Consider the following 13,881-nt stretch of genomic DNA (forward strand, 5'->3'; position numbering starts at 1 on the left):
TGTCAGTGCATAAACAACTAAGAAAATGAGTATAGATAATCTTTAAAATGATTGCTTGGTTCCTTTACCCTCTCCTAGGGTTCTGAGGTTTTCGCTATAAAAGAGGCTTACCGCTTAACAATAAAAGAGTTCTTGCTTGACTTGACTCCCCGCTGCATCTGATTGTCTTCAGGTAAGAAAAAGGCCACTTCTTCGCAGGTGACCTAAGTTCCTGGTAGGGCAGGACCCCACATATTGGTTGTAAGATCTTATGGGATAAGTTTTCTTCTTTAGTCAGTTCTAGTTCAGAAAATTTACTATATTTCTCCAACTTCTTGATGAGGAACAGAAAATAATCACAAAATATTTCATAGATAGTTGATAAATGGGTTCTTGGCCATGGTTTATAACTGCAACTGTCAAGAAAGTACCTACAGTTCTTAAGTGCCTGAGAAATCATGTTCTAATCCAGCTATCATATTGAACACTCCAGTATTATGTTATCTCTGCACTGAAACAAAATACTGTTGTAGCAGACTGGGTTATTTTTTGGGAAATATAGACTTGCTCTCATTATTGAAGGAGTATGTCTGCCCATTCCAGTGTTGCAGGACCCACCCATGTGATCCTAGCCAATAATATGCTGGCATATCTGTGCCATTTCTAGGTCAAGAGTAGGCTTTAGACTTGCATATTATTGTCTGTGCTATGGGAGATTTTGATCTCTTCCAATTTGATTAAAACATGCCCAAGTAGCTTTTTGCTCTATTTGTTCATCTCTAACAGACAAGTAGACAGAATATGATCCAAAAATTAATGCCTAGATAATCCTAGTTAAAATTAGTGTATATCAGCTGGACTCTAGCCAAATCACAGATAATAAATTCTTCTTATTGTAAGCCATTGAAGTTTTGTGATTGTTGGTAGCAATAGCTGTCTAATACAATAATTATTACATACATGATTTCATTTGTTGCTTTGTAAAGTTTTGCTTGCTTTGTATCTGTATATACTTCACGTTTTTTGGAGAGTAAAAACCCATGATTTAATTGTCTGTATAATAAAATGGGCTTAGAACTGGATGACTTGGCTCTTTTTCTTCTTATAGCCTCCCAGTTCAAAATGTTTGTGTTTCTTACTAGGCAGCATTCTCTTCGATCTGCAGTTAGTTAGGCTCAACACATTCCAGTCTCAGCACTATATTCTTCATAGTTTTAGCCCTTTTGCAGGGAAATAGGCTTAATTTGTCAACCATAGCCACTCTGTTTCCTGTCATTATGCCGCTTTCCCAGGGCATACAGAGAATCCTTGCCCTTCTTGTACCATGGCACTTTGTGAAATTGGTGCTTGCCATATTTCTTGTAGAATGTCCAGTGGGTCTTAAGAATGTTCACCACATTTATGGGAGTGATATCAGCAAGGAAAGAAACAATCAAGTCCAACAACGGAAGTTTATAACATACTTTGCTTTCTTAGCTAGATTAAAAGACACTAGCTTTTTATATTCTTTGATACTACCCCGGTCCACACCACTGGAAATACTCAGTACATTCTGCTTACAGAAACTGATGCTTCCCTTCCACTGCACGTTAGAGTAGGTTTTTACTGGGCCATTGCTAGCTCTTGGTGATAAATGCTACATTTCACTGGCAATCTCAGAATATGCTTTAAAGGCACAGAGGCTAAGCAACTCTACAGAATAACCAGAGAAATTGAACAAGTGGAGAATTCATCATTTCAGAGCAATGGTGGCATTTTATGACACTTTTCCATTCATGGCTGGAAAGCTTTTGCACATAACCGAACAGGACATTTTCCCCCCTCATAGTAAAATTGCCGATTTCAGGAGCATAAGGTTTGAAAAAGTTTTTATAAAACGGCGCGTTTTTTTTGTCCTTTGTTTCATTTCTCTATGAGTCTGGCATTTTGTGCTGTTTCAAGTCTAAAGCTGATATATTGACTTTTATGTTTTTAAAAGAGGTATAAGCAATAGAGGTTAGGTAGGCACATTACATTAATCTGTGATCAGTTCATTCTTTCCCATATATTTTCATAGAAACACACAGTCCTGTAGTTATTTCTGCTTTTGCTAGAGTAAGAAGGTCAGAGAAATTGGGCAGAGCTGTAGGAAGCCAAGGCTATGACAAGCAAAAGATAAACAGGGAGAAAAGTAAGAAGAATCATTATTTGCTTAGAGGAGCTCTGTAGGCTACAGCAGGCAGGTAGGGGATCTAAAAACAGGGCTAGAAAGACAGAACACCAAATTAATCAAATATTGTCTGAGTGAGTTCCCTTCTTGAGACATAGTTTTTTACTCATACCTCTCACCTCCCTCCCAGAAATCTAACTAACATTTCCATTAACTTGAATGGGGAAAGCGAGGATAAACTATAATTCCTTACTTTGATACACTTTGAGTGTTAGAAAAAAGTATTTAGTTTGCTTGTTTGAAGTGAACACAGCTTACTCATCTAATGGAGGAACATTTTTAATAATACCAAGTACCGAAACCAGAATTTCTGCTATGAGTTGGTAAGCATTTGGGGCATGAAAGATCTTTTAAAACTATTTTAAAGAAAAAGATGATGAGATTTTACAAACTGCCAAATTGTAGCTATCAATCAGTAGTGGCAGATGAGTGCTTAGCCACTCTATTGAAAAGATTAAATTAAATCTCTTTCTTGCCTTGAATATCTGAATCAGTTTGACAGGACACTTAAAGCAATGGTTGTCTAAAGAACAAACTTGTCCTGCAGCAGGTGAATGGAGTCTTTCTACCAGGGAGAAAAATTAACAGTAATTAATTATTTTCCAATCTAGGTCTTAACAATGACAAAGCTCTGTTGGAACATTTTATATAGTTTTTAATGTGACATTTCCAGCCTCTAATATTTTGCCTGGATTTATTCTTTGAAAGGTTAATGTGTAAAATCTGGACATGTTTGTCATTATGGAACTACACATAGTTAAGATTTCTCTGAACTCATTAAAGAGAAAAATGGAGAAAATAAAAATTTTCTTTTATAGAACTCAATAATCTAGTACAGATTCTTCAAGGCTTAAAAGAAAAAAAAACTAGAACAAATTCAAAGGATTTGGTTACAAAGGAATTTAGGCTACAGAGAGGGTATTTTTAGTTAGTTAATTAATCAATGGGAGTGGAGCATCACAATGGCTAACAGCCTCCTTATATAGTGTAGTGTAGTATAAGGAATATAAGCCTCCTTGATATATCATAGTACATCAGGATTAATTAACAGAATTAGGTAAGAAACTAGAAGTATCTGCATTTAGCATAGCAAAATAAAAGGGCATACCAAAAAAGGCAGTGGCATAGCCAAATGTTGATCAGGTTCTAATGCCCAACCTTCCTGTTTTCATAACAGCTCCACCACCAGGGTAAAAGTTGAACCTATTGTAGCTAGCATTACCTGTCTCTGCTTTTAGAGGCTTTGGGCCATGAGTCCACTTCAGCAATAGATAGCTATGGAAATGTGGACCTCATTAATACCCCAGTGTTGTGCTTGTGTTTATAGGCTATAAGCTCTAGTTATGACACAGTTTGGAGATACTGGTGGCCACAAGTATGAAATATTAGTTTACAGTGATCCTGCTTGGATTCAGGCAAAGTATTGCAGTGCTTGGCCTTAAGTGCGACATAAATGAAGCATCTGGACCTACTCTGGCACTGGGACCCCAGCCATAGTTAGTGGGGATAGACTACAATCTCTATTTACTTTATTGTTTCCTTCTGGACAATATATCAATGGTGTATGTACTATGACAGCCCTATGGTACTGAAATAGTGACTGCACAAACAGTAGACTTCTGGGAAATCTGGATCTGAATACCATCCAGTGCTGAAATAATGGAATTGACTACAGGCTTAGAAAAAATCCACCTGCTTATGATTTCTAAAAAAGACATGCATTAAAATTTAGATTAGGGATTAGAATAAATAACAATTTCTTCAATATCCAGGTGTTGTCATATATCAACAAGCATCAAGAATGTTTAGGAAACCATGACCTTACCTAGTACTCAAAATAAGGGTACAGGAACTAATAATGATCACTAAAAAAAAAAAAAAAAAAAAAAAAAAAAAAAAAAAAAAAAAAAAAAAAAAAAAAAAAAAAACCAAAAAAACTCTCAAAGAATTTTGAAGATCTCTTTTGAGGAAAAACAGTAAGCTTGAATCAAAGGCAAAGGAATATTTCAATAATTTAATAGAGAAACATAACAAAGAAGAGAAAACAAGCGGAAAACTGTTGAGTTGAAAGATACTCCGTTAAACTAAAACATGAAGGAAGATGTCAACATCAGAACAGATCAAATAGAAAGGAAAATCAGTGAGCTCAGAGACAGGCTATTTCTTTGAAAATACACAGTTTGAAGAATAAAAAGAAAATAAACAAAGAGGAATGAATAAAACTTACAGAATTGTGGGCTACCATTAAAGAGAAAATATTAGGTTATTATGATTCTAGGAGGATTTCAGAATAGCAGAGAGGTAGAAAACTTATTAAAAGAAATAACAAAACTTCCTAAACCTAGAGAAGGATATGAATATCCAGATACGGGAAGGTCAAGGGTCATCAGTCAAATTGAAATTAACCGAGTCTTCATTAAGACAGCTTACAATCAGTTTTTGACAGGTAAAAAAATAAACAATCCACAATATTCTCATTGCTTCAAAGGAATATATACAAAAAATTAAAAGGTGTACCTTTTGCATGACAGTGAATTTATAGTTAAGGATGATGAAACGGTCAACTCAGAAAAAGAAAATGACAATTTTAAGTGTATACACACCTGTTATAAGCACCCAATACATAGAATAAGTATTAATAAACCTAAAGGGAGTAGGAACTCCAATGTAATAATTGGGCACTTCATTTTTCATTTATTATTTAATAGCCCACATTAAGCAATGGACAGCTTATTCAAACAGAAAATCAACAAAGAAACAACAGTTAAATGGGACCCTAAACCAAATGGACCTAAACAGATCTGTGGACTATTCCATCTTGTAGCTCTTGAAAATATATTTTAATTTTTCTCATCAACACATAAAATATTCCCTAGGATAGATGATATGAAGGACACAAAACAGGTTTGAACAAAATTTTAAAAAATTAAAACCACACTCTTTCCTGATAAAGCTGGAAATCAATAACAGGAAAATTTGGAAATTATATAAATACAATGGAAACTAGACAATTTACTTCAAAACAATAGATACAGGAAAGAAATAAGAAAGATAATTTTTAAAATTTTGTGAAACAAATTAATATGGGCAGAAATATACTGAAACCAAAGAGATACAGCAAAACAAAGACCCTAGATTAGAACCTACTATAACGTTTTCCTAAGCCAATGGCATTTCTCACTATATTCTAAATAAGTATCTCTAAACTCACTAATAAGTGCAACTATAACCCTTCATCAAAGAAGCTTCTTTTTGCAATAGACTGAAGCTTCTACAAATATCTACAATAGGTCACAATGCAAATAGTAAGTGACCATAGGATGCTCAGCCCCAGCTGGTCTATCTACAAGTTCTACACGTAAGGCTTGGGGAGCATTGCAGAATAGGGCTGGAAATATGAATAAGAAGAGAACCAGGATGCCTGCTGTTGGATGGTGTCTTCTATACTTCACAGAGATGGTATGCCTGTCAAAGCTCAATAACAGTTGTCTAAAAAAGACCAAAATAGTGCTCACATAAACTGACATGCAAAGATAGATAGGGGAAATTTCATAGGGTCCCAAACTAGATAGTTACAAGTTAAGGAGAGAAGGAATACTTTTTCATGATAAAAACTGAGCAAATTCAGTTTTGAAAAATGCTTCTCAAGATAATAAAGGAAATTTGTAATAAGTCAATAATTAAACTTATACTGAAAATGGAAAACAAACTTTGTAAGCACTGAAACAAAGGCAGTGCTTTTGTTTGTAACAGGAGTGTTTTTTTTTTTGTTTTTTGTTTTGTTTTGTTTTGTTTTATACAGGAGTATTTGTAACAAAGGCACTATAAAAAGGTGCTTGTGCTTTTCCAGGCAAAAGCTCCATGTTAGGTTTTCTAATCCCAAGTGGTCAACCCTAAACACGGATGCATTAGAGCAACACTAAATGTCATCAGTGTGTTATATATGTGTGCATATTGTGAGATTTGTGTGTGTGTGTGTGTGTGTGTGTGTATTGTGTGTGTGTGTGTGTGTAGAACAAAAATTATAGAAGTACAGGAGAACATAAGAGGTAGTTAGGGGGCATGGAAGAAGTTGGAATAGTGAGAGAGATGGGTGGGAATGATGGAAATATAGTACTCAGGTATGAAATTCTCAAAAAATAATTTAAATTTAAAAAGGTAACTCATAGCAGTCATTACACACATCAATAAAATACAAATGTACAACATATTACTATATCCCAAAGAACTAGTAAAACAAGGGCAAACCATAGTTAGTACAAGGATGGAAATAAAAAATCTCAGAGTTGAAATAAATATTGACTAAATAGCACTAAGAATGATAAATGCAACCAAGAGTTTGTACCATGAAAACAAAATACATAAGACCTTATGCAAACCAAGAAAAAAAAGAGAAAATCTCTAATGAAATCACAGACAGAAAGGGAGATATTGAAAGAGAAAACAGATATAAAAAAACCCACTGGAAATCATTGTGAACAGATACACGGCAACAAGTTTGACAACCAGAAAAACATGGCAAATTTATAGACAGAGATATTTGCAGAGACTGGAGCAGGAGAATTAGAACCCCTGAACAGACCCATCACAAGGAATGAGATCTATCAAACAGAAAACACCTCCACCAAATAAAAGCCCAGGAAAAGATGCTGATACTGGTGGATTCTACCAAATATTTAAAGAACTGGCACAAATTCTCTTCAATTTATTCCACGTTAGAAAAGATGTATAAATTTTCAAACACGTTACATTAGGCCATAATTATTTTCATACCAAAACTTAATAATAATATGTTTTTCTAAGATGAATATACCCTAGTATTATTGATCAACTTAGATGTAAAAATTTTCAACAAGATAGAAGCCAACTGAGTCCAACAGCACATTTAAAGATTATTCACATTATTCACTGTGACTAAGGCTGATTCATCCCAGGGATACTAAGGTGGGTCAGTACATAGAAATCAAAAAGAGTGATACCCTGAATAATCAGAATTAAGGGTGTAAGTCATACATATGGTCAACTCAATAGATAGAGAAAACACATTTCATAAACTCAACATTCTTTCCTGATAAAAACTGATCAAATTCAGTTTTGAAAAATGCTCCTCAAGATAATAAAGGTAATTTGTAATAAGTCAATAGTTAAGCTTATACTGAAAATGGAAAACAAATTTTGTAAGCACTGTAACAAAGCAAGAATGCCCATTTTCACCACTTTTGCTCAATATAGGTGTGGAAGAGTTGGCCAGAGTCATTAGGTAAGAAAAATAAAGGGAACCCTAATTGGAGAAGAAATTGCCAGTTTGTCACTCTTTTCAGATGGCATGATCATATATATGGACAACTGCAAGTATTCCACTCAAATATATTTCAACCAATAAAATGCAATAAATACACAAAACAAACACATAATTATCTGTTTCCGTTATGTTGTTATCTGTTAATATCAAATAATCCAAGATAGAAATCAAGAAAATTTTTGGAGGTCTCCGTTGAATCCCCCACATAGGAGGTTGGTGAATCCCACTGCAAAGGGGGAGGAAAGGTTGTGGAAGTCAGAGGGCATGAAGAATTCCAGGAGAACATGGCACACTGAGTCAACTAAGAAGGACTCACATGGGCTCACAGATACTAACATAGGCAGAAGACTGAGACAGAACTTTCTCATAGTGGGTTACCATGTCCAGCCTTGAGATGAGGGCTTTTGCATTGATTTATTGTATCTTGTTTTGTCCTGTTCAACTGTCTTCTCTTGGGGGCCTTCTTGTTTTTGAAGAGGAAATAGCAGAGGGAAGTGGGGTATAGTTAGGAGGAGTGGAGGGAGGAGAATCTGTGGTCGGGATGTGTTGTGTGAGAGAATAATAGCTAATCAGAAATAAAAATCTATTGTGATGAAATTAAAAGCCAAAAGATGTAGAAACACACCCTATGTTTGTGCACAGAAAGCATCAATATTGCTAAAATGTCAGTCATATGCAATGTGATCTACAGAGTCAATCGAGTGTCTTAAAAATTATATTCTTCACAGAACTAGAAAAAAAATCCATATCCAAAGACCACACAAAACCACAAAATCCTCAGTAGCCAAAGCTTTCTGGATCAAAAAAGAGCAAGGCCATAGTTATTACATTACCTTTCTTCATAATATACTAACATTTTGCATAATATTCATTACATTGGAATAGAAACTCTTACATAAACCAGTGGAGCACAATAGAGAGACTAAAAGTAAAACTAAGCATCCTCTGTGCCCAACTATTTTTTTTACAAAGTCGCCAAGGATGCACATTGCAGAAAGGACAATCTTTGATAAACGGTGTTGGGAAAATGGTATACTCACACGATGTAGAATGAAACTAGACATTATCTCTCACAAGTTATAAAACTGACTCAAAAATCATTTAAGGAGTTAAATATAAGCCCTGAAACTGCTATAAGAAAAGTTACAGGAAACATTTTAGGGTTTATGATAGATAATGATCTCTTTTAGTTTATTTTCAAATCCAAATCAAAGCAAAATTTTAATGATGTTAATCCAAACTAGATTGCAGCTATACAGGGAAAAATTCAGGAGTGCATAGACCACCCAAAAAATGGGAGAAAGTATTTGCAACATACACATTTGATAAGGGATTACTATCTAGAATAAATAAGGAATTCCAAAACTTCAACTATAGGAACACAAACAACCTGAATATAAAATAGGAAATAGCTGTAAATAAGACATCTATAAAAAAGAAGACATACAAATACCCGATGCATATATAAAATCTGCTCAACATCACTAATAATTATGTAAATAAAAATCAAATACATAATGAGATATACTGCATTCTGGTTAGAAAGGCTATTAATATGAAAGTTATTACAAACAAGGCCCATCAAGAATGTAGAGACGGATCCCTTTCACTTTGTTAGTAGGGATGTAAATTAGTCCAGCCATTGGAGCAAATACTGTAGAGGTTCCTGGGATGACTTATCAGCCCCACTCCCAGGAAATAAAATCAGCATGTTGAAGTGATTTCTGCACCCCGATGTCCAATGCAACACTATTCCTAACATTCAAAAAATCGAAAAACTCTGTTGACCTACTGATATGAATAAAACAAAAAAGAAAATGTGGTGTGTGTGTGTGTGTGTGTGTGTGAGTGTGTGTGTAATGGGATGCTATTTAACTACAAATTAGAACAAAATCCTATTATTTGTTACAGTATACCTGGTAGGTAAATTAAGTCAGGCACAGTAAGACAAGTATAACTTGATCACACATGTGGAATCTAAAACAGCTGCTCTTACCAAAATTGAGAGTAGAATAGTGGTCAGTAAGTCCTAGTACGGAATTCCATAATAGGGTGACTATAGATTTTTAAAAAAATATATACATTGTATATTTCAGGAAGTTTGAAAAAACATGTTGGAAATGAAAGTTATCAGCATAAATGGTAAATGTTTGAGAAGACAACTATGTTTCTACCAAATTAAATATCATGCAAGATACAAGTGCATCAAAGTACTGCATGTCTTACTAATATGTATAATTTTTATATTATGTATCAATGTATGATAAGAAACTAAAATCTTCCATGTTCTAGTTTATTTTATCTCTACATTCCACAGTAATTAGTTGTGGCTTTGAGGCATTGTTAAGAGTGTGAATGTTTCAGGACATTTTGTAGGCAAGGAGCAATATTTGCTAGCTAACAAATCATTGCAAAGTTTGCACGTGATTGTTTGAAACCTCGGCCTCAAGAATCCTTTTAGTTTAGAGACATGGAATGCTTTCCTTGTCATTCTAGTCATTAGCACAGGACATTCGAGTGTATTGAGAAGAAAAGCAATAGCCACTTTCCTACTCAAGAAGGAGGGGAAGTCTAAAGAATGGTGGAAGTGGAAGACGTGATATGATTTTCCAACAAATCATACCTCACAGCTCTACTTGGTATTTGGAAATTAATCTTGCACGCTCTCAAAATTCTCCATGAGTAGGTAAATGCAACAGAAATACAGATTTGGCAGAAAGCTGCTAGAGAGAATACACTAGTATGTCACAGAGCATTTCTAAATGAATTGGGGAGTCTTAAACTGCGTATTTTACAACACATAGCAATTGCTCTGAATCTTGTCATTAACAGCCTGAGAATTACTAATTCTCTGAACTTTACAGATGGAAATCTCCACTGAGCATTTCTTTTTGTGTGGGAAGCATGGAGGAAGTGTAGTTTTCATCCCCCCCCCCTACTTTGCTGCTGGATAAGGAAGGCCTGGAGTCCTGCACTGTGCAAGAAGTGCAACTGGAATTCATGAAACTGTATCTGACATTAATAATTCAGGGAATGTCTTGAACAGCCAAGTGTTTGGGAGAGGCTGAAATGAACTTCGAAAAGATCAAGTTGAAAGCTAAAATGTTGGAAATTCCCTTTGCTGTTTATAAAACTCCTGCAAGTCAGTAGGTTGGCATCAACATATTTGTGTTCAGATTCTTGCACCTATGTTGTCCTAAATCCAAGGTAGTTACTTAATTTAAATCGGAATCAATAAAGTAATCTTCAAATTATAATGATTTCTTTTCACATTACCAACCCCTTTCACAGACAGGGTTGCTGCATTTCTTTGCATTCTTTGAAACGGAACAGTGTATTACAGCATCATATGATTATGCCCAGGAATCAGGAAGAAAGGAAGATAAAAAAGAGACTAAAATAGGCAGAAATAATTTTTCTCCCACCCTTGAACAGCAGAAGAGAGGGGAGATAAAGGATTCTGACTGGAGTCTGATCCCTTAATTTTGTGTTTTGTGTTTGGTCCACTTGAAACTCTTTCTAGTTTTGTATTTTCTTCTCAGTAGTACTCCTTTCAAATCAAGACAAATTTAGGACATTGCTCCATTATGGGGAGGGAGCCAACTTAATAATGATACTGAAGGAATGAAACAGCTTAGGGAAGAGGGAAAAGGCTTCAAGGAATTAAATACCTGCTGCCATTTCTCCTACTGTCAGATAATCCGTGTACAAATATTTAGATGTCGAATGCTAATACACACCCCAGTTGCAACCATTAACGACTGCCTTTCCTCACTCAATGTGTAAGCATTTGGCTTCCTGTGAGAAGAAAACTAATTCTACAGGAATAGTTAATAATAGCTGAGAAACACAGACAGCACTAATGATGGTTTAACATCGTAGAAAAATATCCTGTAGCTCATTTTATATAGTGCTGGACATTCACCTGTACAAAGCCTAATGTAAGATAGTTCCTTGGAGTAATTCATTCCTTGATAATTGTTTTTAAACATTAAAAAAGCCCATGTCACCTACCTTATCAGATACTGAATGTCTGCATTATATTTAAGTTGATTTACTTTCTCTTTAGTCCTTATGAAGATACAGAGTCATGGTCATCACTCATGAAGGCTTGATTTTTAAAAACTCTCAACAGCAAATCACCTAGAGGTGCCTTTGCTTTCATTTACTCTGAATCTCTGCCAGTTTTCATCATGATTCCCATTCTCTGTTTTCCCCCACTTCTTTTATTCTGAATTCAGTTTTCATCTGATAACATATGATCAGATATCGCTTGAGAGTGCCTTAGAACTGCCTTTCTCCTCAACAAACCCATTTCTCAGTCTTCTCTGTTTTGTTCCCATTGCCACGAGAAACTGATCCAAATTCCCTCTGCTCCATTTCTGTCTGGTCACCAGAAGTTAGTTGTGTTCCTGGATTTCCTAAAAGACACCCATACATATCTTCTGCAGATTCTGGTAATCCTCTTCTTTTCGGACTAGACTTCAACAGGAGTAACAGATGCTCCGAGTGTTGCTGGTGCTAGCTCACTGTTTACTCACACCCCCCTCCTGAAAAACAAACAAAACAAAAAACAAACCCTGCACAAAGCCTTACAAGCACAGGTACTTCCTCTTGCTAAACTCCCCTTAAGTCACTAGGGTTTAGAGTGCCAGCCATTTGCTGCCAGCACTGCGACTGACTGCTAAAAGTTCTGCATTGCATTATTTTCTTGCACCTTTGACGCCAGCCGTTCTCACCTTGTCAATTCCCATGGTAGAGACATCCTAAGGTAACCTTCACTAATCCTTGCCTTCTGGTGTTCACGCCCTTAAATGATCCTCTTCCTTGGAATGTGGGTGGAATTTATCACTTAAATCTGAATCTAATGATTCTATCATTTTATAAAAGACCCCATCTTGCTAGGAGTACCTCTGTCTCTTCCTCTTTCCCCATTTTAATTAATCTCTTCCTTCTCTCTCTCTCTCCTTCATTTTAAAGAAGCAAATGACTATATTTGAACCTGGTATGTGAACTATATTATTTTCCACAGGGAAAATAATTGTGAATCATGAGTAGGATCTGAGGTCTATGCCTCACAGGAACAAGAAACAGAATTTTTCCAACCATTTAGGTGATCTTAGAGGTGGATTTCTACTAAGATGAACACTCATATTAAAGATAGAGCACACAGATTTTAATAATAACACATGGGAACAAGAAATGAGTAACCTCAGTGTGTCCATGCCTGGAATCTTGACCCCCCAAAAAACAATGAAATATTTCATATGTATTCTTTTGAGCTGCAATATTGTAATTGTTGTAAAACAATAATAAATAACTGGTATAGCATTCATTCTTCGAATATAAGGCAGCTGAATATTTCTACAAAAATATCATGAGTGTTAACTGAATGTACCTCTCATGTGTACACTGCATGATTGTCTTTTATAGAAGATTCCCGACATCTTTTTTAAACAAAAGATGTTCAAAACAGTTTTTTTTTCTGATTTTTGAGCCACCCCCTCATCCTCTTTCAGAGCAGTTTGAGAATCCACAAGGCAGAAAATGCAGGAATGGAATATATTCATTTTGGCTATAGCACGTGAGATGGAGTCTTTAAGTTTGAGGTGTATTATTTGTGGGTTCAATTCTCTTGGGCATTGTACATTACATTACTGCTACCAAATTCATTGATTAAATAATATGGACCCACATATGGAAACCTACTACAGTAGAGGTTTCTTATAATGTATATGTATATGAAAGAATTCTAAATGAAATTACCAAGTAACTGTGGAGATAAATCCCAACTATACATCTCTTACCACCAAGTGAAACATCTAGTTCCAGGAATAGTTTACATCTGATTGAGTTGTTGGCCAAAGAGGCCCATGGAAACACATAGACAACTCAGGCGTTGACCAAAGCTATTGATTTCTCTCCACAAACTGATGGTATGGCCCTGTTGCTGAACACAAGTGTTATATATGTCATTGAACATGGAGAAGTTGAGCTGGAATCTACGAGAGACTTCACCTTACTGACTAGTGTTCATGGTACTGAAGATAATCCAAACATTGCCAGAGGAGGAAGGTAAACACAAACTCTTTGATCTATAATGTTGACATGCAATAATGGCACTAATGTTTAGGAGTAACCAACCATTATCTGATTATATTTAAGGTCCACTCCATGAGATAGAACCCATGCCTGTCACTAATCAGGTATCCAAGAATCTGAGACTACTTAGGCCATGGACCTAGGGGGAAACCAGCATCATTATTCTGCTAAAGGAACATAGCAAAAAAATGACTCCTAATGATATTCTGCTATACCCATAAGTCAATTTCTTGCTCAACCATTACCAGACACTCTTCCTCTTTCAGTAGATGGGAACTAATTCAGAGAT

At 35.5% G+C, this 13,881-nt stretch overlaps 1 pseudogene; it reads right to left on the reverse strand.

The window, feature by feature from the left end:
• Positions 1-1,050: 1,050 nt before the first annotated feature.
• On the reverse strand, positions 1,051-11,171 carry LOC118574656 (annotated as a pseudogene).
• Between the last annotated feature and the right edge of the window lie 2,710 nt (positions 11,172-13,881).

The sequence above is a fragment of the Onychomys torridus genome, chromosome X (assembly GCF_903995425.1).
Source record: "Onychomys torridus chromosome X, mOncTor1.1, whole genome shotgun sequence".
NCBI classification, from domain to species: Eukaryota; Metazoa; Chordata; class Mammalia; order Rodentia; family Cricetidae; genus Onychomys; species Onychomys torridus.